We start from the raw sequence: 21531 nt of genomic DNA on the forward strand, positions 1-21531 counted from the left end.
TATAAGAGATTGGCATTTGTCCAGAAAATCATGAAGGTTCAAATTATACACATTCCCCTTAATGCCCCTTGTTCTCACACATTTGATCTTGAAACCAATGATGTGCTGGGAGAAAAGAATTCCTGTTTGAACAGCTACTCAGGCCAAGCACTGGGAGAGATGGACCTGCCTCACAGGCTCCTCCTGACATTAGGTGAGGCTGAAGGCTTTTCCTCCACCAACTCATCCTGCAGCTGTGCCTCCTACAGGTGAGACTTTCGTGAATCTATTAGTAACGGTTGGATCCTAGACTCAAACCTGTCTCGGACTGACAGGAAGACTCTTGATTTTTCAGAAACACTTATCCTACTCTGCGGACACCACCAGGATTGTGAGACAACTATCCAAGGAATGGAGAACATTTGTCCATCCATCATACACCTGTCTGTCTGTGAGTCTCTATCTAGCTGCTCTTCTGTCTTTCATCATCTGTTTCATCAAGAGCCTTTTCATCATCCCCAAAAGAAAATTTCCAGTGAGCAGGACTCCTCATTTCACCTACACCCCCTGCCCTGGAAACCACTGATGGACTTTTCTGTCTGTAGTTTGCCCATTCTGGACATTTCATAGAAATACAACAAACACATTGTAGCCTTTGGTGTCTGCCCTTCCTCACTCACCCTGTCTCCATGGCCGTCCATCCTGTAGCAGGTATCAGCACGACATGCCTATTTTCGACCTATTAACATTCCATTATCAGGATAGGACACATTTGCTCATGCATTTATCAGTTGATGGGCATTTGGGGCTGTTTCATTTTCTGGTTATTAAAAACATGCTATAACAAAGTTTTCTGTAAAATTTTTATGTGAACGTATATTTCAATTCTCTTGGAACTGAAACCAAGAAGTGAAATTGCCAATTCATGGTGTAATTCTATATTTAGCTTTTTGAGGCACTTTTTTTTTTTTTTTTTTTTACTGTTTTCCACAGCCTTTGCAGTAGTTTACATCCATATCGTAATGTTACAAGGTTTTAATATCACCACATCCTCTTATTTATTCTCTTTATTTTCATCCCAGCTCTTCACATCATTCCTTTCATAGACATAAAATGTAATGGGTTTGCAAAGGAAGGGCAGACAATGGCAGACTTTAAAGGCATCCCTTGAAAAGCCAACCCCTGAGAGCTGCCCATTGACCTGAGGTGCCCAGGAGGGGAGGGAGACACTAGCACAGGGGGGAGGGCACAGTGGGCTGCGTGGAGGCCTGTGGGTGCTCTGGAGGTGGGAGAGCTTCGGGGACCACCCCTGAGGGACAAATCTTCCACTGTTCAGTATTAACAAGTGTAAAACAATGGTGCTTCCTTATAAGAGAAAGGGATATACCCACACTAGCTTCCCCTCTGCCTGCCTACCACCTCCTTATCTCTCTCACTGTCTTCCTGGAAACATGACTGGTCCACTCTGTGAGTTTGGAATTTTGATCTTCAGAGTTCTAAGAGCCTCATGAACAGTGTACTTTTCACATCCCCTAAGGTCCTTGTCTAAACATTAGATCTCATCCCTGAGAAAGGGTCCCCAAGTCAAGGAATGAGGCATATCTAGTATTATGTTGTAGGTCCTTTGAACAGTCACCTCAGAATAAAATCTTCGGAGTGCCCCCTAGGCACTTGTTGATCCATATTAACTAGTTCTGTGACTCTTTGGAGTGTAAGTTCTTTTCATCCTTAACATGTCACTAGCTGGATTCTTCTTGAATTTAACCCTAAAAATGGCCTTGCAACTTGGGGGATCAATAATGTAAGTGCTTCCCAATGGAATCACTTATAATCTTGCAAAGGTGAGGCTTCTGCAGTATTCTAGGCAAGAGAAGTGCCAGCTTTTCTATGGAGGGTGGGCTTCCTCTGCAGTGTTTTAGGTGAGACCTCAGAGCTAATATCCTAGGAGGTTTCTGCCAAGATACCCCATTCTCTGTTCCAGGTTTCAAGTTCTGGGCCTTTCAGCAAGGGCCCTGATATTAGCATAGCAGTCCTGCCTTGGCTGAGTGTCTCTGGGTTGTGTCTCCAGCTATAAAGATCCTTGTCTGTCCGTGCATATGCTCACTCTTCCGTGCAGGACATAAAGACCTCTTTGTAACCTACCAAACAACCCCCCAGGTATTTACACATGGACATCAAGTAGTTGCCAACTATACCCAGTCTATTACTCTGCAGGGTTGTAACCAAGTTTTACAATAACCAGTCAAATGTACAGTTCTTGTATCCCTCATAGTTTTCAAATGTGTGAATCATCACACTGGTAAATGTATTTTGGGATCACCACCGGTAAAATCTTCAGCCATTTGGGTGTCATCTTGAGTGAGAGACTGTGTCTGCCTCACATGCTCTCAGGATGGGTCTTTCTTGCCAGCTTTGGCGGTGGGAGGTGAGTCAGTCATTTGCCAAATTCTTTTATCTGCTGTTTTCTAGGACCACACCAGTGCCACCTATGTAAATTTGAGTCCTTCAAGATGCTTGCACTAAGATGGGGTTAGATGTGCAAGTGATGTCAAGGGAGATGTGCCTGTGAAAGATTAAGAGGTGGGAGCAAGTCAAGGAAATTTTCCAGATCATCATGCAAGTCTAACACCTATGAAGGGGAGAGGGAAGAAAGGATGAGGGAAGACAAGTTTCAGACTACAGCTCTCTTCTGAAAAAGTCTCAGGTCCTTAGCAAAGGTTACTTGCTGGAAGAGCACTGCAGTGTGTAGGGATAGGTCAGCTCTAACAACCCTACCATGGTCAGTTACTGGCTGGGACAGCCTAGGTAGGGATGCCATGTGGGCATGATGAGCACCTTGGTGGCCCAAGGGGAGAGCAGCATGAAGCTGTTCTGTGCAGCTTCTCCTGACGGAGAGCTAAGTGTGAACATTGTGCAGCAGGAGGGTGCACCATTGAATAGGAGCCGGTGTGGAGGTTTTAGTTCATAACCAGGTGTTGTGTGAAAGGAAATACAAGTGGAATGAAAGGAAGGAAGATGAATTCCTAGAGAACTTGTGAGAATGAAGCTCAGGGAAATCGCAGGCTGATGAGTAGAGTAGAAGGCCCATGCAGTTACCTAGCAGAGAACATCAAGCTCAGAATGTCTCAATGGCGCTCTTCAAGCCTTTTCCTTACACATCCTCCAGGGCTGTTCCCTTTAGAGGAGTTCACTTCTGGAATGGCCCTGTGAGGGTCCACATGGACCCATCCTTCCGGGAAACAGCACATGTGATAATATCTCAAAGAGCAACCAATAATAGTTTCTAGAAATTTTCTAAGGCCATTATTCATGAAAGATTATTTATCCAGGAAAACCTGTTTAAACTCTATCGCTCTAATCTACCTTTATGCTTGCTTGCTATGCTTATGCTTTACTTAGGAAGTAGGGTTAATAAAAGCCAAATGAAGTGTCAGGTCACTCATTATTTATTTTTTCTTTTCTTTTCTTACATGATTGTTCATTCATGTACAGTATTCAGTTTCTCCCCTCATGTGTAGTCAACACTATTCTCCCACCACCACACCACCAGTGACTACCCCCATAGTTCCTGAGCCCTTTCCTCCCCTGTTTTGACCCCCTTTTTACCCTCCCCCGGTGTGTGCCTCACATGTATGGTCAGCTTGCTGGTGGTGTCATTTTCTAGGTCACCCATTGTTCTTTACCATGTCATTTTAATATAGTCATAACTTTAGATAATTCTATTAAGAACTTTATGTGTTTGCCCTTCTCTCAAATTATTTCTTTTTCAGTGACATTAGCAAATCGTAGGGGGAGGACTTTTTTTGGCACCTGATGATTGATGTGGCTCTACACATGCTACTGGAAGTCCTGTACCTATATCTGTTCACTCCAGAAGCATAATGGCCCCTATGTAAGTTAACTAGTGAATTACTTAAGGGACATTTGCATCATATCTAAATAAGTAATTTTAATGATTGTGGTAGAATTTCATATACATTATTATAATTTTAAAAAATGCCAAATATGTCATGACTATATAAACTGCCAAAATTATTAATAGAGTTTTAGTAACTAAATACCTGCATCTTCATAGACAAACATTGTGACTGTGAAAATAGACCTCCTTAGAAAAATAACACACAAAAAAATTATCTCATTCCATTTAAAAAATGTTAAAGCATATTCACAAGCCCAATCAGGACAAAGAATCAAAAGATTGTACTGCATTATATTCATTTGCATTTTAACTTCAAAAAGAATGAAAAGTAATAGTTCATAATATATTAATCTAAAGTGTCTAGTTTCCACCAAAAAAAAAATGCAAGATATTCAAAGAAACAGTAAAATATGATCCCTACTCAGGAAAAAGGCAGTCAGGAGCAATCCCCTGCAAGAAAAATCCAATGTCAGATTTAAGGGTAGAAGACTTCAAATACACCATAATAAATATATTGAGAGAACTAAAGAGAGACCAAGATTAGGATGTAAAGGTAGGTGTGATGACAATTCACATCTGTAGTGGAAGCAGCCAGGAGCAGAGCCGGCAGAGGGACAAAGGAGGCCCTGAAGCTGGGAGACTGGCAGGCCTCCCAGCTGCCCCACAAATCTGTACTCATTCTTTGGGCTCTCTCTAGAGTTCTCCTGTGGTCCTGCCTCTCTGTAGTCACTTGGCTTCTGGTAGCCATTAGCCACCCTCTCACTGCACCATCTCTGAGTAACGAAGCCCTTTGGCCTCAGCCTCCAAGCCCAAGTGTGTCCACTCACTCATGCCCACACCATCCTGCAGGTGACCCCCATCAGGCCCGGGCTCCCAAGTGCTCCTGCATTCAAGGCCACAGGTGATAACCACAGAAGCTAGTGGCGTCAAAGCCTGACCATCTATTTACCCTACAACATCATGTAAGAAATATCTATAAAGGGCCTCCCCAGTGGTGCAGCGGTTGAGTGCTGGGTTGCGAAGCTGCCCGCGGCCTCTGCGGCACCGGTTCAATCCCCGGCTGCTCCCCGGCCACTGGAGGAGGGTCCCACATGGCGCACAGAGCTCTCCTGCCGCCCGCTGCTCCCCTCAGCAGTGTACTTCGGTCCTTCTGCCTGCTCTGCTCCCCGCTCTGGCTCTGGTGAATTCTCTCACCCTCCCGCGCTTCTGACTGTACCCAGTGCATGTATAAACAAACAAACAAACAAACAAATAAATAAATAAAACATGCCTCTATTAAAAAAAAACTTTAAAGAAATATCCATAAAAAGAAATTATTAAAAGAATCAGATGGTATAGTCAAAAAGTATAATATCTGATGTGAAAATTTCATTTGAGTCACTCAACATAGATTGGAACTGGAAGAAGGAATTAGAGGACTTAAAGATAAAGATTATTCAGTTGTGCATAGTCTGAAGAACAAGGATAAATGGAATGGGTAATGTGCATAGAACCTTAAGGGAATATGGGAAAGCACAAGGCATGGCACCACACACATGGTGGGAGCCTGGAAGGAAAGAAGAGAGAGAAAGGAGCAGAGAAAATATCTGCTGATATTGGCTGAAAACTTCCCCAATTTATTTTTAAAGATCAATCTGACCGTCCAAGAAACTAAATGAATTATGAATTCAAAGAGATCCACAGACAGACAAATTGAAGTAAAACTTTTGAAACTAGAAGCAATAAGAAAATCTTGAAAGCAGTAGGAGAAAAATGACTCACTTCATACAAGAGATCTCCAATAAGATGGACAGAAACGTCTCACCAATTCCCATGGGAGTGGGAGGCAGTATGATAACAGGTTCAAAGTGCCAGCCAAGAACCCTCTATCTTTAAGTAAACAAAAGCAAAATAAATTTCTATGTAAAGAAACATTGAGACAATTTGTAACTAGCGAACACAACTTACCAGCTGTACTAAAAGGAGTTCTTTATGTTGAACACAAGTAATGTGATTTGAAATACTAGTAATGATTTCTATGAAAATTTCACTACATAAAAAAAAATCCCTTGATTTTATGTACATCATTCATTCATTTATTGAATAACTTTTATTGAGCACCCACATTGAACCTGCATTGTGATGGGTGCAGGGATGTCACAATGATCAAGAGTCTCATGCTCTAATGTTTGTTTTATCCTAGACAATAAGAACAAAATAAAAAATGAATAATTAATGGCATCCCAAAGGTGAGAAGTTATATGAAAAACAAACATGTGAAGAAGTGATTCAGAAGGAACTGAATGCCAGGGGTCGGGCAGGGGTACAGACCGCAGCTCTACTTGGGATGGTTTAGGAAAGTCTCATTGATAAGGTGAAGTATCAGTAAGGACTTGAAAATATTTAGGAGTACACGGGTGTTTTGTCTGGAGTCTATGAAGCCTTAGTGCCTCCACTGGATGGTGGTAACTGGTTGGATTTAAGTGATAGTCTGAAAGTAGATTTTTACAAGTTTTAACCACAATGAGGGGGTGAGAGGAGTTATGAATAATTTAGAGGATTTTTTGATGCAGCAGATTAAACAATGGATTTTTCTTTAATTGAGATGAGAAAGGTCATTGATAAAGCAGGTTTTGGGTGAGTGGGTATCAGAATCCAGTTGCAAGCATATTCATTGTGAGATGTCTCTACTGCAGGGGGAGGCTGGAGAGGGATCAGAGGGAGGGAGGGAGGAGCACAGGGGACTGAGGTGAGGGTGCACGGGTGCATCAGTGAAGGAAACTCTATGGGGACTACACCTGAGGTGTGGGGGGAAGCAAATGTTGTTCAAAAATGAACAATGATGTAAAAAATAAAAAAAAATTAATCTGAAAAGAAAAAATATGTTTGAGATGACCAATATGTTCAGATACAGGTGTTGAGTGAGCAGGTGTGTGAAATTTGTAGAGAGGTGTGAGTGATACATGTATTAAGAGTCATTAAAAAAAAAAAGAGTCATCAATGTACAGGTGATATTTATTGCCATAGGGACTGGTGAAACATGAGAGAGAGAGAGAAAGAGAGAGGGAGGGAGGGAGGGAGACAGGAGAGAGAAGAGGGAGGACGTGGGGGAGAGCAGGGGGAGGACACTAGATCGTGAAGGAGGACCAAGGACTGAGCCTTGGAGTGTGGCCGCAACGGGAGCTATAACAGAAGAGTGCTGTGGGAGGAAACAGAGTGCAGTATCCTCAAATCCAAGTGAATAAAGTGTTTTAGGGAAAGAGTAATAAGTGATGCAGGTAATTCAAGAAAGATGATTGAGAAAAGAAAAATGTTGTAGCAGATTAGATATCATTGGCAACCACTTATTTAAATTAATGTTACTTGCATTACCCCTGTATGAAACTGAACCATCTTTGACTTATTTCTTCCTTTCAATTGTCACCACCTTTGATGCAAAATCTAGCGAACTTGTCCAGCAGCAGCAATTTCTCCTTTGCTGTACTGCCTACACTGTGCAAAGCACCATTGTAGATGCTGAGCATCATGAACACTGTTCCTCATGACTTCACAATGGGGAATGCAGGTGTGACTCTATCTCATTATAGCCATGAGAATGTTTACAACTGTAAATATTTCTATTAGCATGACAGTTGCTTCTCTTCTTGCTTTACCACCACCACCTGGCATTAGTGCAATCATCCTCTGTGCCAGGCACATGCGTTATCTTAGGTAGCCCTCACACCTTCATGAGGGGCTGTCATTTTATAGATGAAGAACATAAAGCACAGGAGCTTGGTGAACTCATTCCATTTCACAGAGGCAGTAATGGTGGACATCCTCTGTAACATGAAGCCATCTAACATTTGAGATAGTGTTCTTTAACACTGCAAGCTGGCATTACCTAACTCTCCAAAATTGATCTATACTCACCAATCTATTCCCTTTAAGTTACCTTCTTTTTGCTTCCCCATGTTCAGTTTGACTAAGAGAACTTTTTTTTTAATTTTTCTTTTTTATATATTTCTTACATCATTTTTCATTTTTGCACAATGTATGCATTTTCATCTTGGTTATATTCCCCATGCAATTGTATCCCCCTTATTTTGACTCCAATCCCTTCTCTCCCCTCACCACCCCCCGCTCTTGCAGTGTGTCTCTGGTTTATAGTTGCTTGTTGATTTTGATTTTTTCTTTATTATAGTTATTCTTGCTCCTGGTCTCTTATTTAGGTTTTCTAAACTCCTGCTATGAGTGAGACCATCCAGTATTTTTCTTTTTCTTTCTGGCTTATTTCGCTGAGCATGATCCCTTCCAGCTTTATCCATGTTGCTGCAAATGGCATGAGTTTATCTTTTTTGATTGCTGAGTAATATTCCATGGTGTATATGTACCACATCTTCTTGATCCAGTCATCTATTTGGGGGCATTTGGGTTATTTCCAAAGCTTAGCTATTGTAAATAGTGTTGCTATAAACATAGGCGTGCAGGTGCCCTTTGGAATTCGTGTTTCTATATCCTTTCGGTAAATACATAGGAGTGGAATTGCTGGATCATATGGAAGCTCTATCTTTAGTAGGTTGAGGAATCTCCATACAGCTTTCCATAGTGATTGGACCAGTTTGCACTCCCACCAGCAGTGCAGGAGAGTTCCTTTTTCCCCACATCCTCGCCAACATTTGTTGAGAACTTTTCTAATAAATCACTTATATGTGAATCTGTCTCGATTGTGTATGTGAATTTAGTCTCAATTCTGAGGTACCTAATACATGCTAAATAATGGTTAGGCCACTTTGTTAAATTTCAGTTTGATTAGTGCTTGAAATAGCTGTAAGTATTGATGAAGGACATTGTTATCTTGAGATGCATATTGTGCTGTAAGATACAATCACACTTATTGAGACCTTACTGTGTTCTAGCCCCACCTTGATGGCAGCTTTCTTCTGTCCAGAATTATCACAGAAAAAACATTAATAATTGACTTATCTCTCTAGTCCAATTTAGTTCTTTCCAGTAATTTATTTTTTTTTATCTCGAGCACAGCCCATGGATATCATTTAATAAGTACACAGCTTAAATGCCTGTGGAATTAATCAAAGATCTTTTTTATTGATACACAATAATATGACTTGAAAATCAAATTAATATATAGGAAACTTGTTAGTCAAAGGCAATTATGAATGCATTAAACAAACATAAAAAGTATTCAGCAAATGTTAAGCAAGCATTATAGTTTTCAAGAACACAAAAATACAGGTATGCTTTGCAGGGGGCCTGTTTTCGTTCCCCCTTCAATCTATATCTTTAGGATATAGATTTCCAACTCTTACTGAGATTATTTCCCAAAGAACAAAAGTAAAATGATACTGTCGACAACACCTGATTCTTTGTGATTTTTCTGTCTAAGATTGTTCTGGAAACAGGGATCATTTGAACTAAAACTGAATGTTTGCTTGAAGCTGTTTGAGGGAACAAAGACAGCAGAGTCAGGACTCCCATCCCCAACCCTAAAGTCCAAGTCCTCTAACTCCTTTTCTCTGGACTGAGAGTTTTCCCTGGAGGGGCAGAGCTCAAGCCTGCACATGGAAACCTGTGAACGCCCGCATTTCAATGTAAAGGATTTGTCTCCTTCCTACTGGAATTCCTTTAGCTCATCAGCTGGGGACACTGCATATGTCACTGTTTCAGAAGGTGCGGGTTTGCCCAGTGTTGACACTTGCCCATATCGGGTCCTTGGTGGGATTCAGCGTGTTCTTCATTTTTATTCCAATCTTGACCTCATGGCAAAATAGGGTGAAAATCAAAAGCACACATGATTTGGAGATAGTATTTTCTTACATAAAAGCAAATTCTATTAGGGGCCTCCCTGGTGGCACAAGGGGTTAAGATGCAACCTGTGAATCTGTCCGCAGCCACTGCAGCACGAGTTTGATCCCCAGCCAGGGAGATACCCACATAGTGCTGCAGACCTCTCCTGACTTGCCCGCTGCTCCCCTGAGCAGTGTATTTCAGTCAGTCTGCCTGTTCTGTTCCCCACTCTGTCTCTCATGAATCCTCTCATCCCCCACACTTCTGGCCTGTACCCCAGTTCTTGTATACATAAGTAAATAAATCCTTAAAAAAAATAAATTTTATTAAAATATCAGAATCTGAGTGCCGAAGACCAGCTCTGGCAAAATGTCATGTCAGGAGTTCCTGAAAGGATGGGACAGCATTAGCCAAACTTGAGGGAGGAGGGGCAGGGGAGTGAGGCAGACACAGACACTCTATCTGGTGCAAGTATCTCCTGCTGAGGATCTCAGCGGGTCTCTATTTATACATTAAGGCAAGTGGTGGGATTACATCATCATATGCATAGAAGCAAAACAGAAACAATTGGTACATTCCTTTCCCATAGACATTTGGCTCCTATGTGTTTTGAGAAAAGAGGTGACCTTATACTCATTATTTTAGCCTAAACAACTACCTAAGACAGCTAATAGTCCTTGGTACATCCCTATCCGCCAAGGCTGCAATAGCAGGAGACGCCTCTATCCATGTGGCCTGCAGCTAGAGACCACTTGCTTCCCAGTTATCAGTTGTTAGAACATTTTCTACCTAGAAACTCATAGTGTAATCAACTTTATGAATCATTAGAAGGCTTCTTTATGGAACTTCCATATAAGGAAAATTGCGGCCAGCTCTGGGTTGCTTACCAGGTATGCCCTTGCACAGAAATTATTACCTATTATCAAGTGGGCCAAATTATTCAATTATTCAGTGGTTAATTTTTAAGCAAGTAATCTTCCGAGCCATGTACTTACAATATTCTTATATGTATAATTTATTGTCCAATGTATTTACTGAAAAGTTCTTTCTTGTTATGACCAAGAACAAAAAAACAAAGGGATGTTTATCTTCAGCCCCATGGTGTGAGGCACAAGGAATCTTCAGCCCCAGGGTGTGAGGCTCTTTAAAATCTTAGGCCCCACGGTATGAGGCCCTTTTTCTTCAGCCCCACGGTGTGAGGCCCTTTTCTTAGCTGCTTGCCAGCATCATCTGGCTGGGGCAGCAAGGCCCCCCTGCAGTATCTGAGACTATAAATTTTTGATATTTTATTCTGGAAGGAATCAATTTTTCAATCATTAATGGCTTACTCAAATTTGACCTTATCCACAGTCTTTATTAAATAGCACTTTTTTGAACTTTTTTAATTTGTTAAGATTTATTTAACTGATTAAATAAATTAATTTATTTTTAAAAAGCTTAATTTATTAAGCTTAATTAAAAGCTTAATTTATTAAGATTTATACTGTTGTCGACAGCATCATTTTACCAAGTTTAAAATAATAAATATTTATTATTTTAAAATAATAATTATTTAATAAATAATTTATTGTTTAAATTAATAAATCTTAATTTATTAAGATTTAAATAATCCAAAGGTTATCCTTCTCAATGTGTGCATTGCACCAGGTTTCAAATACCTGTGCTAATGTGAGTCATTTTATTATTTTTTTAAGATTTATTTATTTATGCATGCAAAGATTGGGTTATAGGCCAGAGTTGGGGGGCAAAGGGAGGTGAGAGGATTCACCAGAGATAGACTGGGGAGCAGAACAGGCAGATCCACTGAAATACACTGCTGAGGGGAGCAAGACAGGAGAGGTCTACTGTGCCATGTGGGTCAGCTGCCTGGCTTTTCCTGGATAGAATTCCAGCTGCAGTGGCTGCAGATAACTTGATAGCACAGTGTCTTTAAGCCCCACACCACCAGGGAGGCCCTATTGTGAGTCATTTTAAAGATGTGAATAATTTTAAGGGCCTCCCTGGTGGCCTAGGGGTTAAGCCTCAGTACCATCATCCCTAATGTCTGAGTTCCAGCCTGATCCCCAGCCAGGGAGCTGGCCCACTTATGGCGGAGCAGACCCGCTGCTCCCCTCACCAGTGTATTTCAGTCAGTCTGCCTGTTCTGTTCCCCACTCTGACTCTGGTGAATCCTCTCACTTTATCTAACCCCTAGCTCCCCACCACCACCACCACATCTCTGGCTTACACCCCAGTTCTTCTCTGCAAATAAAAATAAAGTTGTGAAAAATTTTTAAAATGCACTGAGTACTGAAAATGCCAGGGAAGAAAGTGATGAAAGGAAAATGAGAATAAAAAAGATTGAAAAAAAAATATTTGTTTTCTTTTTCACAGTTACTTGGTTATGATTTTTCTGAATTGTCACAGGCCTTATCCTGGTCAAGTCTTTGCTTACTCTTTCCTAGAACAGAATACATGAAATATTGTATGGTCTGGGAAACAGGAAATTCCCTGATTATTTTGTAATTTAAAGTTTAGAAACTTATATTCGCAATTTCAGAGGGTGAAAAAATGCACTCATATTAAAATGCAGTTTGTAATTTCAAGCAAGAACTGTATCTTAGTTGAAATATTTTTTTTCATATTTAAAGAACAGGTTTATTAGGGAAAGGGACAGATTAAAGGACACTTGCATAGACACCAGTGGTCAGGAAGAGCCCCCCCAAAAGGGACAGGTTTGCTAAGAGAAGGCTGCATGGTTGCTGGCGGGCTGCCTTGAGGAGAGCTGCCTCTGCCAAGGGAAGTCAGTGAATATGAAAAGAGGCACCTGCAGAGTCACAGGTGGGCAGAGGGAGTGCCTGAAATATTTAAATAATAAAAATTTGTTATAGTCAGCAATGATTTTGATTTCCCATTATGAAACTTATTTTATATGACTTCATATAGTATTGTGTATTTTAAAATTAAAAGCATTCAGAATAATTTAAAATATGCAGTAAGATTTTAAAATGAATTTGATTTGATTTGATGAAATTTCATGTATATGTGTCTATATATATTTTAATGCAGAAAGAATTAAAGTAAATAAAAATGAGCCGTCACAGAAAATCTACTCTTGAAATGTTATTTTCAGATGTATTACTTGAACAATGGAAATAGGGAGGATTATGATGTGAGGTGGAAGTACATCAGGATGGCTCAGGCACTGTCACTCTAGCTCTGATGCTTGGGCTCCTTTGTGCTCGCTGAATATTATCGGTTTTTCAAGTCATCAAGCACGTCCTGCTTTGTGATTTGGGTCCATGAGTCAGGGATTTGGCCCCGGCCTACAAATTTTTACTGATGTCGTTCTTCTAGTTCTGATCTAAAGCGACAGACAAACCATTTCCAGTATGGCTGGAAGGAGAGGTCTGGGGTGATGCTCCATGTGGTATATTCCCCTCCTGCCAGGCAGTAGGTCTTCCATGGGAAATTTCTGCCATCAGGCAAGCTAAATGTGGAATCACTTGCTAGAGCAAGTGTACAGAAATTAATTGAAAAAATGTCTGTTCTAATAAAATGCCCTCCATTAACAGCCCGAGGACTGTGGAAGGGAACACTGTGATCTCCTTCGTGTGCAGGGATTGTGTTCCTATGAATTGCTCCACGGAAGGGGCACTGTTTCTAGCAGTCACAGGGAGGTTCAAAGAGTATTTCTGCGATTTCAGGAACCATTTTTTCTGCAGGCATGCTCAGATAGTTGTGCTCCACTAACTTCATTATGCGATCCAAAATTCACTCATGGCATCTTCGAGAAAATCAGTATCTTTTACCTCTGGTGTTCAATGCTTACCAAATCCTTTAGAGGCAAGATCAGTTGACTTTCCAGCTGATCACAGAACAGATACAACCAATCAGACACGGTGCTGCTTTTATCTTTGGTTTGTGCTGTGCATTCATGAATAGCTGAGAGGATGGAATTCTTGATGGCACTTAAATTTATTTTTAAAAATATCTTCATCTTTTCAGTTCCATCCTCTGAAAAATATCTTTGAAAATGATTTTCAATGTACTTTCTACAAAATGACTCTGAATGATAAAAGTACTGGGTGCGCAAATTTTTCTCTTCTGCCAAAGAGTTGAGAATGTGCCTCTCCAGGTTGGCCCTGTTTCCATTGAGTGCTGGGCAGGTAGCCCTCATGTCCCCAGCAATTCTAAGGGCCATTTTCCCCCTTATGGCAGTGGCAATAGCAGGAGTGAGCTTGTTCCACAGAAAATCAACAAATGTTTTGATTGAAGTTGCTCCCTGACAAGTGATCTTAAAACTCACGAAGAAATCATCTTTCTTGTTTTCCAGGTAGTATACGGGATCATTTGCTTGCTTGAATGCCTTGTGCATTTCCTTAAATTCTCTTGATGCACTTTGGAATAAACTCATAGATAAATCCATTTTATATCTACTTGTAAATGTGTATCTATCCCAAGTTGGTGCAGATTTCACCTCTTGCTTTATTATTGACAAGATTTTGTGGAAATGGCTTGCATTGCAATCCTGCTGTTGCTTCCTAATGTTGGCAATAGTGTCTTCACATCTTGAAACAATGTGACTAGTCATCATATCTATGGACTTTTTATCTTCCAACATTAAGCCCTTTGCAAACAGCACATAACCCTGGTTCATTTGGACATGTTTGTCATAATCTGGAAACTTCCTCCCAGAATTTTCTGTCAGTATGTTGACCACACTTTTCTCCTCTCTGAAATGTTGCAAAAGGATGTTATCTGCATCCACATCAATCTTAGGCTCTGGAATCCGCTGGAGTGTTGAGGGCATTTCAGAGATCCGTTTTTGCCAAAGTTCACTGAATATTTTACATAGCTCCTTCTCACTCAATTGTTTGCCCTTTACAGTTAAAGCCAAGTCGAGACTTCTTTTTAATAATTGCCTTTCATAAATTGAGTTTCTGTTATACAGTTTTTCTTGACTTTTTTTAAAACTGATCAGTTCATTGACTTTTCTCTGGGTCTCTGAAATAAGCTCCTCTATAAGGATTAGTAACTTATTCTCCAAATCTTCTTTCCATTGTACCAGTATTTTACTAAATACTGGATCTTCAGTAAAACATTTTTCAAGTTCTTGCTTGATGGCTTCATATTTTGCTGCGACAGGAACATGAAGTTCTTCTGTCATGAGTATTTCGGTTTTCCCATTCTGAATCTGGTTGATCAGCTTGTCCTGCACGCCCAGCACATGACTCCTCAGCTCCCAGGTCCAGGAGTTGTACATGGCATCAGGATTGCTCAGGGCCATGACCTCTTGGGTGTTCCTGAAACTGAAGATAAAGTTCTCACTCGCAAGTGCTCTCCACAAGTCTTGAACTCGCAGTTTTACATCCGATATCTTCATGATGCTTCCCCTGGCCTCCTGCTGGGCGGTCAGGAGAATTCTGCTCTTCAGGTCCTGGACTTTGTGACTGTAGCGAGGATTAGGGCCATTGGGGGGTTGCCGTCCCACAGGTGGGCGAAGTAGCAGACATGAATGTTGATGTCAAACTTAATGACATCGCTGAAGCGGGTCACATCTGAGCACTGTTCCTGCTCAGCTGCTGTTGCTGCCATCTCGTCCAGTCTCTGCTGCAGCCGCCTCTGTCCTTCCATGTTTAGGTCTTCAGCTGTGACTTCTCCCATGTTCTGATGGACGAAGAGGCAACTTGGAGAGATTTTCACTTGTTTCATCCTCAGAAAGGCTTGGACAACTATCTGTAAAATGTCTTGCATTTCTGATGGATTCTCTCCAAAAATATTGATCAGAGTCAAGTTTGCAAGTCCAGTGACAAAGGTTGCCAACTCATTGTCCCGATTCTGGGATTTGATGTTGAGTTCTGGGGCTCGGAGTCCTTCTGTGTCCACCACCAGGACAAAATCAAAGCCAAGTTCTTCTGTGAATGTCTCCTCCACCCTTAGGAGAGGCATGTAGGCCTCTCGCGTGCACCTCCCCACACTGACCGTGAACTGCAGCCCAAAAAGGGCATTCAGCAGGGTGGACTTCCCTGAGCTCTGCAGGCCAAGGACAGAGAGAACAAACAGTCGTTTGTCCCCTAGTTTCTCAGAGACCTTGTCAAACAAGGCTGCCACCCACTTCAGTGGCACATAGGAAGCATCCCCATCCATCAGCTCAATTGTTATACCAGCGATCATCAGATCCGCAGCAATCTAGGGGAGAGACCGGAGAAGGTTATCTTTTGTGGAGGAAGCTTCTTCCAGAGCTTCATAGATCTGGCCCACCTCTCTGAGAAGTTGCTCAATCCCCAGGGAATAGTCATTAATCTCTCTGGAGAGAGCTTCTATCGCATATTCCCAGTCTTTCAGATAGTTGTTCTTCTGTACATTTTGCTTTTCTGTTTGTATCCATGACCACAAATTCTTTTTCTTTTTATTCAGTTTTTCCAAGTGTCTGGCTGTCATATTGTCCAAAAGCACACTCATCCATTGGAGGAAATAGACTTTGCTATCAGTGTCTGTATATTTTTGGAGAATTTCAAGGACAGATTGCATTAAATCATTGAGAGGAAAGTCTTTGGTCAACTGTTGATGCTGTATTCTTTGCTTCTCTGTCTCAATTTCTGTCTTGTGTTGTTCAATGCTCTGATTCCCCTTCTCTCTCAGATGATACAGTTTTCTGTCTTTCTTACATGATAGGAGCCAAAGTTGTCCCTGAAGGGGCAGTAACTTTTCCTTCACCGGAGATATCTGCATCTCCCTCAGTAGGTCCATTAGAGTCTCTGCCTTTTCCTTGGCCTCCCTGAAATCTCTCTGGTCCTCATCAATGAGGAATCCCTGCTGGTGAGCAATCTGGGCACAGGCCTGTAAGCTGAGAGCAGCATCAGATTTCTCTAGCAAACACCGGATTGTAGTTGCGAGCTCTTCTGTTAATTCAGCCTCATTTCTGTTTCTGAGACCGATTATCACTCTTGGGCCAGAATTATTATTCACAGGGTTTTCTTTGTCATCAAGCAAAAAGATCAGAGGTTTTGAGGACTTCCAAAGGATTTCTAAAATTTGTTCATTTTTTTTGTTGTCATCAGATGATGATATGAGGACCACAAGGAGACAAGAGACCTTCTGCAGGAAGGTGAGTTGCTCCTGGTATTCCTTTGCATCTCCATGGAGATTGGTGAAGGTCAGGAAGGTGTGAAATCTTTCCTCCTCTTCTCCCCCAGGACAGAACCAGCAGATTTCCACCACACCTCCCATCAAGAGACAGTCTTTGCTGCTCCCTTTGCAGTGTCGGTGAAAAAATACATCGTGTTTATGTTTACTGACAAGACAGTTCATGATCTGAGATTTGGAAGCAGAGAAGCCATTTCCAACTCTAATAAAGGACACAATGGGGGTAGAGACCTGGCTCATCTGCTGATTCCTGTAATTGCACTTCTCGGTTGCTGGTACCCTTGACTCTTGCCAGGTTTTCCTAATTTGAGAGAGACCTAATTGGTCTGAGAGACCAGAGAGAGAATTCAATTTGAGAAGTGCAGGGGTTAGGTATTAGAAGGGGAAGGGCAAATTGACAAATGGCAAGTTTGCCCAAAATATATTGTCTGGCAAAATCATCTGCACAGTGAAGAATTGCCATCTGAATATCCATAGGGTGGATGTGGGGCCTGCGAGTAGTGGTTGATGGAGTAGTGGGGTTAAATTTGTCCTTTAAAAACTCTTTAAAAGAGCCAAATGCCGTATTTTCCTGATTTGAGTCACTTGGATGAACTCGATTCTCTGTATTTCCAGCATCTTTGAAGACCAGATATCTCAGGCCATAATCCAGCATGAGCAGCTTCTGCAGGAAGTAGAAGGGAAGGTCCTGTTCACAGCTGGGTTGGGTGCTATGTACAGAAGCTTTGTAGATCAAATGAAGTTAGCTCTGCTCATCCTCTTTGGGTAGTAATGCTCTAGGCCTAGACGCTGGAGTAATTCTCTCAAAACTTCATTTTCTGTGACCTCTCATTTGCTCTTTTCATCATTATGTGGATCATGGAGCTGTTTCTTTTCATGGAAGACACTTCTCCATTGTTTTCCCACCTCATCCATTGGCAACATAATCATGGTGGTTTCATCACCCTGCTTGATGAGCAACCTTAATTCTTTCTCTAGATTTTCCCACTCATGATCTGCTCCAGTTTTGGTGAGGACTTGTACAACTTCTTCAGACAATGATTGTTCCATGTGCTGTTTTATTAATGCCAAGCATTGTGTTTTCTCTTCAGCAGAAATAGGTATGCCTCCTGCAGTGGCCATCAGTCCTGTGAGCACCAGGAATGCATGAGCCCTGTAGCTGCGAATAGTTTTGAGTTGCTGGTATTTTTTGCATGCTGTGTGCATTTCAGTCCAAATAAAATATAACTCACCACACCCCAAGAGATACTGAAAAGTTTTGTTTATTGCATGGTATCCTGCACACATTGCAGTACAAAGTAGCAAGACTTGTATGTCTGGCTGTTCAGTTTCTTAGAAATAATTCAAGAAGCAGCTAAGAGACATGCTGATTTTATCAGTAGCCCTCCTTTGAACTTCCTGCACTGCTTCTGGGGACTGAGATTGCCCTTCAATTCCATGAGATCATTTTGGGATTCTTTTATGGTATTAATTAAATCAGAAAATTGGGAGATGTTGCCATGCTCTTGCAGCCAAGCCGACTCTGAGATCCATTGCATTATGGAACGAGCCTGAGGAAAGTTTGTCACTTTGTGGATATGAGGGTCAAGGAGGATGTGCAACTGCGATTTAATAAACTTAGTGTTATAAATGGAAGAATTTTTGCAAAATGTGACAGTTTTTCTAAAAAAATTCTGTAGATTCCTATCCATGAGGCATATGTGAATGCAAGTGTCATATTTTTTTTACTTTTTCATTCAACATTTGCATGAAATCTATGAGTTTCTTTAGTTGCTCTTCAGGATCAGCTACCTCCCAGGATTTCACGTCCTCTAGGAAAGCCCTAGCCTCTGCCCCAGCACTCAGTAATTCTTCCCCATCCTGGATTTGGGCTGGGAGGCCAGTCAGTGCAACATAGCTTTCTTTCAGGCAGTGAGCTACCTGAATTGGGTCCTTGAAATCACTTCTGTTGCTGGAGAGGATGATGTCCCAGATGGGCACCAGCTGAAGTCCCCTGTCAATGACACACCAGGTTTCATTTCTGGCCACGAGGACATCTTTCCACTGAATGAGGCCATTTGCTTCTGGTGGGCCACCTGTCTGGGCAGTAGATAATAGCACATGGGTTTCGAGGTTTTGGTAAGTGGTTTTCTGAAAATCTGTGCTTGAATGAGAGTCTGATACATCAAAGCCCGAGGCACCTTGCACTCCAAAGCCACTGTAGCTGCCCCTTATGTAACCATCCAGGGCCTCTGCTGCCTGCTGTTTCACTTCTGCCAGCTGCTCGCTCTGGAAACACTCTGCAGTGGCTTTCCACCAGTAGATTACTCCCACATGCAGAGGGCCCTGGTTAGCATGAGAGCCAAACCTGTGGAAGAAGGCTTCCGCCCTGCACTTCAGCAAAAGGAGTATGTCTGGGCCTCCAGGCTGACCCAGAAGGCCTTCAATGCATTGCAGTTCCTGGAGAGCAGCCTTGGAGAACTGGAGCTGATCAACAGTAAAGTAGCAGGAGGCCAGAGGGATGTAGTTGAATCTGATTGAACAAAAATAGGAATGCTGAGAATGTGATTGTCGGATTTCCTTGGATTCTGAATGTTTGCTGTCATCTATACCAGCTTCCAGGCTTTTTCTCCAAATTCCACCCTTGGCTGCGGCAGTTACACTGAAGCCCCATTTTTCCATAGTCTGGGTGAAGGTGGATTAGTCTTCAGAAGACGTAAATTCTTTTGTTTCCATGTGCGTGTCCTGCCCAGGGCCAGAAAGTGAGAACTCCTTGGGGACACTGAGTAGCTCTTCTCTCTTCTCTAACAGGCCTCTTTCAGAGCTGGTTTTGTAAATTCCCTGCAGGGCCAGTCCTCCGGATGCCCATCTCACCAGCTCTCTGTCTGGGAGGTATTGTCTGTGGGACAATGTCCCCTCCGTGAGGTGAAGTTGTCTCTGCATGTTTTCCATGACCTCTTTTAGGGACGTTTGAGGCGGTGGCCCGTACTCTTTGGGGATGTCCATTGCTTGCCTCAGCTCTGCCTCTTTACTCCTCACTGCCTCTTCTTGTGGCTGCAAGTCTCTCAGCTCCTGCAGCGCCTTATCTGCCTGCTTCTGCTTCTTGTTCATCATTTCTGCCTGAGCCTCCTGTGACTCTGAAAGCCTCTTTGGGTGTGACAGGTGCAGCAGTTTCTTCAGGGCCTTTGCCTCCCAGGGATGTTTTGCCCGGGAGTGTAGCCTCTGTAGGTCCTTTTCTTCTAGGTGTGGTAAGGGCACAGGTGACGCCGAGTTGTTCCTGAAGCTAAGGCAACCAGTACTCAGCTGAGAGCCCCACTTCATTCAGCATCTGCTGGAGGTCTTGCCCTCTCTCCCCTGGGTGCTGGGAGTCCTCAGGGATTGTCTGTGCCATGGCCATGGCTGTGGGAAGAGAAAACTCTCAGTTAAGCTGAATCACGACCATATAAATTACCAGCCGCATTGTCACAATGGTGAGTGAACTAAGGATGGAGGTCGGCAATTTTTTCATTTCAACCTGTAATTGTTTTAAGAAATATATTTTATAGCATTGATTCATTTCTTTTTTGTGGAGGGCATCTTTGCAGGTTTTCTCAACATGGATTTCTGTACGCAGCCTGACTTTTGTGCTTCTTATTACACAGAATCAAATGGAAGGAGGACATTATGCCAAGTTTTCGCGTTTGAAAATATGCATGAGTTTGGCAACTATATTTATTTGAACATAAGAGTGGTACCAAGTACCTTTTTCTCGATTAGTTTCTACCAGCCTATGTTGATTGGTGCCCCTCCTGTCTCTGCCATTTAATTTTAGATCACTTCATAATGTTATTCATTCTCCCATAAATTTAATTTTTAAATATATTTTATTTCATAATTTTTAAAAAATGTTTGACATTAGAATCCTTTCCATTAGGATTTGCCATCTCTCCTACACTTTAAAATGTCCTTGGAGTTACTCTTATCGTGGTGGTAGCATAAGCAGTTCAATCTTTTTGGTTCCATTGTCTTTAAATAACTAAAAAATTTTATCCACAAGCAAAGTGTCCCTGTGGGAGATGTGGGTGTACACCAAGTGCCCAAGAGCCTGGAAAGAATCATACCCTCTGTCAATCCCATAATAAGCAGATGAACTTGGTAGAGGCTGTAGAACCAGAGGGTAGTTAACCTGCCCCAGCCTCTTTCATTATGGCTGGAAAAATGTGGGTAGTGGTGACCTGGGCAGAGAACTACAGATGAGAGAGAATTTATAGAAGTCCAGTCTCTCTAAGAAGGTATTCCAGCATGAGTTTGGTGACATGCATGAGACTGAACTGGTTAGTGCCATGACCTTTCCAGTGGGGCAAAAAGAGAGTGGTGTCTGAGTGCCTGACCTCCCCATTTGTGTGGTTCATGGCTGGAGGAGAAAAGAGATCGAACAGAGGCAGATGAGAATATCAATGGTCACTGAAGAGAAATGATTTCTATTGAGTGAGCCAAGGGCCTCAGCAAGGACTCCACCCTCGAGCTCTGGAGAACCTCACCCATGAATTTCTCCAGTGAGTCTGTGGGTGACTCAAGTCCCCTTCCTTTGGGATCAGCTGCTGCTACATGCATTGAGTTCAGTGGGGGGAGCTATTATGATGAATGGAACACTGTCAGAAAAACAGACCAGTATCTGTGTGCTAGGGAGAAAACACAGTCTTGAGCTATATCGCCGTCTTCTGGAAAGGAAAAGATAATCTTCCAAATGTCAGATAGTAGGTTTCAAGAACTAGGGAAGA

General features: G+C 42.1%; 2 pseudogenes across 2 annotated transcripts; both read right to left on the reverse strand.

Moving 5' to 3' along the window:
• Positions 1 to 4657: 4657 nt before the first annotated feature.
• LOC311177424 (interferon-induced very large GTPase 1-like) lies at positions 4658 to 17587 on the reverse strand (annotated as a pseudogene). Its single transcript has 2 exons — positions 14266 to 17587; positions 4658 to 4781 (listed from the first exon to the last, which is right to left on the reverse strand). The product of its transcript is annotated as an interferon-induced very large GTPase 1-like (transcript).
• Positions 17554 to 20168, reverse strand: LOC311177487 (interferon-induced very large GTPase 1-like; annotated as a pseudogene). Its single transcript has one exon. The product of its transcript is annotated as an interferon-induced very large GTPase 1-like (transcript).
• Between the last annotated feature and the right edge of the window lie 1363 nt (positions 20169 to 21531).

Source organism: Talpa europaea (assembly GCF_964194135.1).
Source record: "Talpa europaea genome assembly, chromosome: 1".
Classification (NCBI taxonomy): domain Eukaryota; kingdom Metazoa; phylum Chordata; class Mammalia; order Eulipotyphla; family Talpidae; genus Talpa; species Talpa europaea.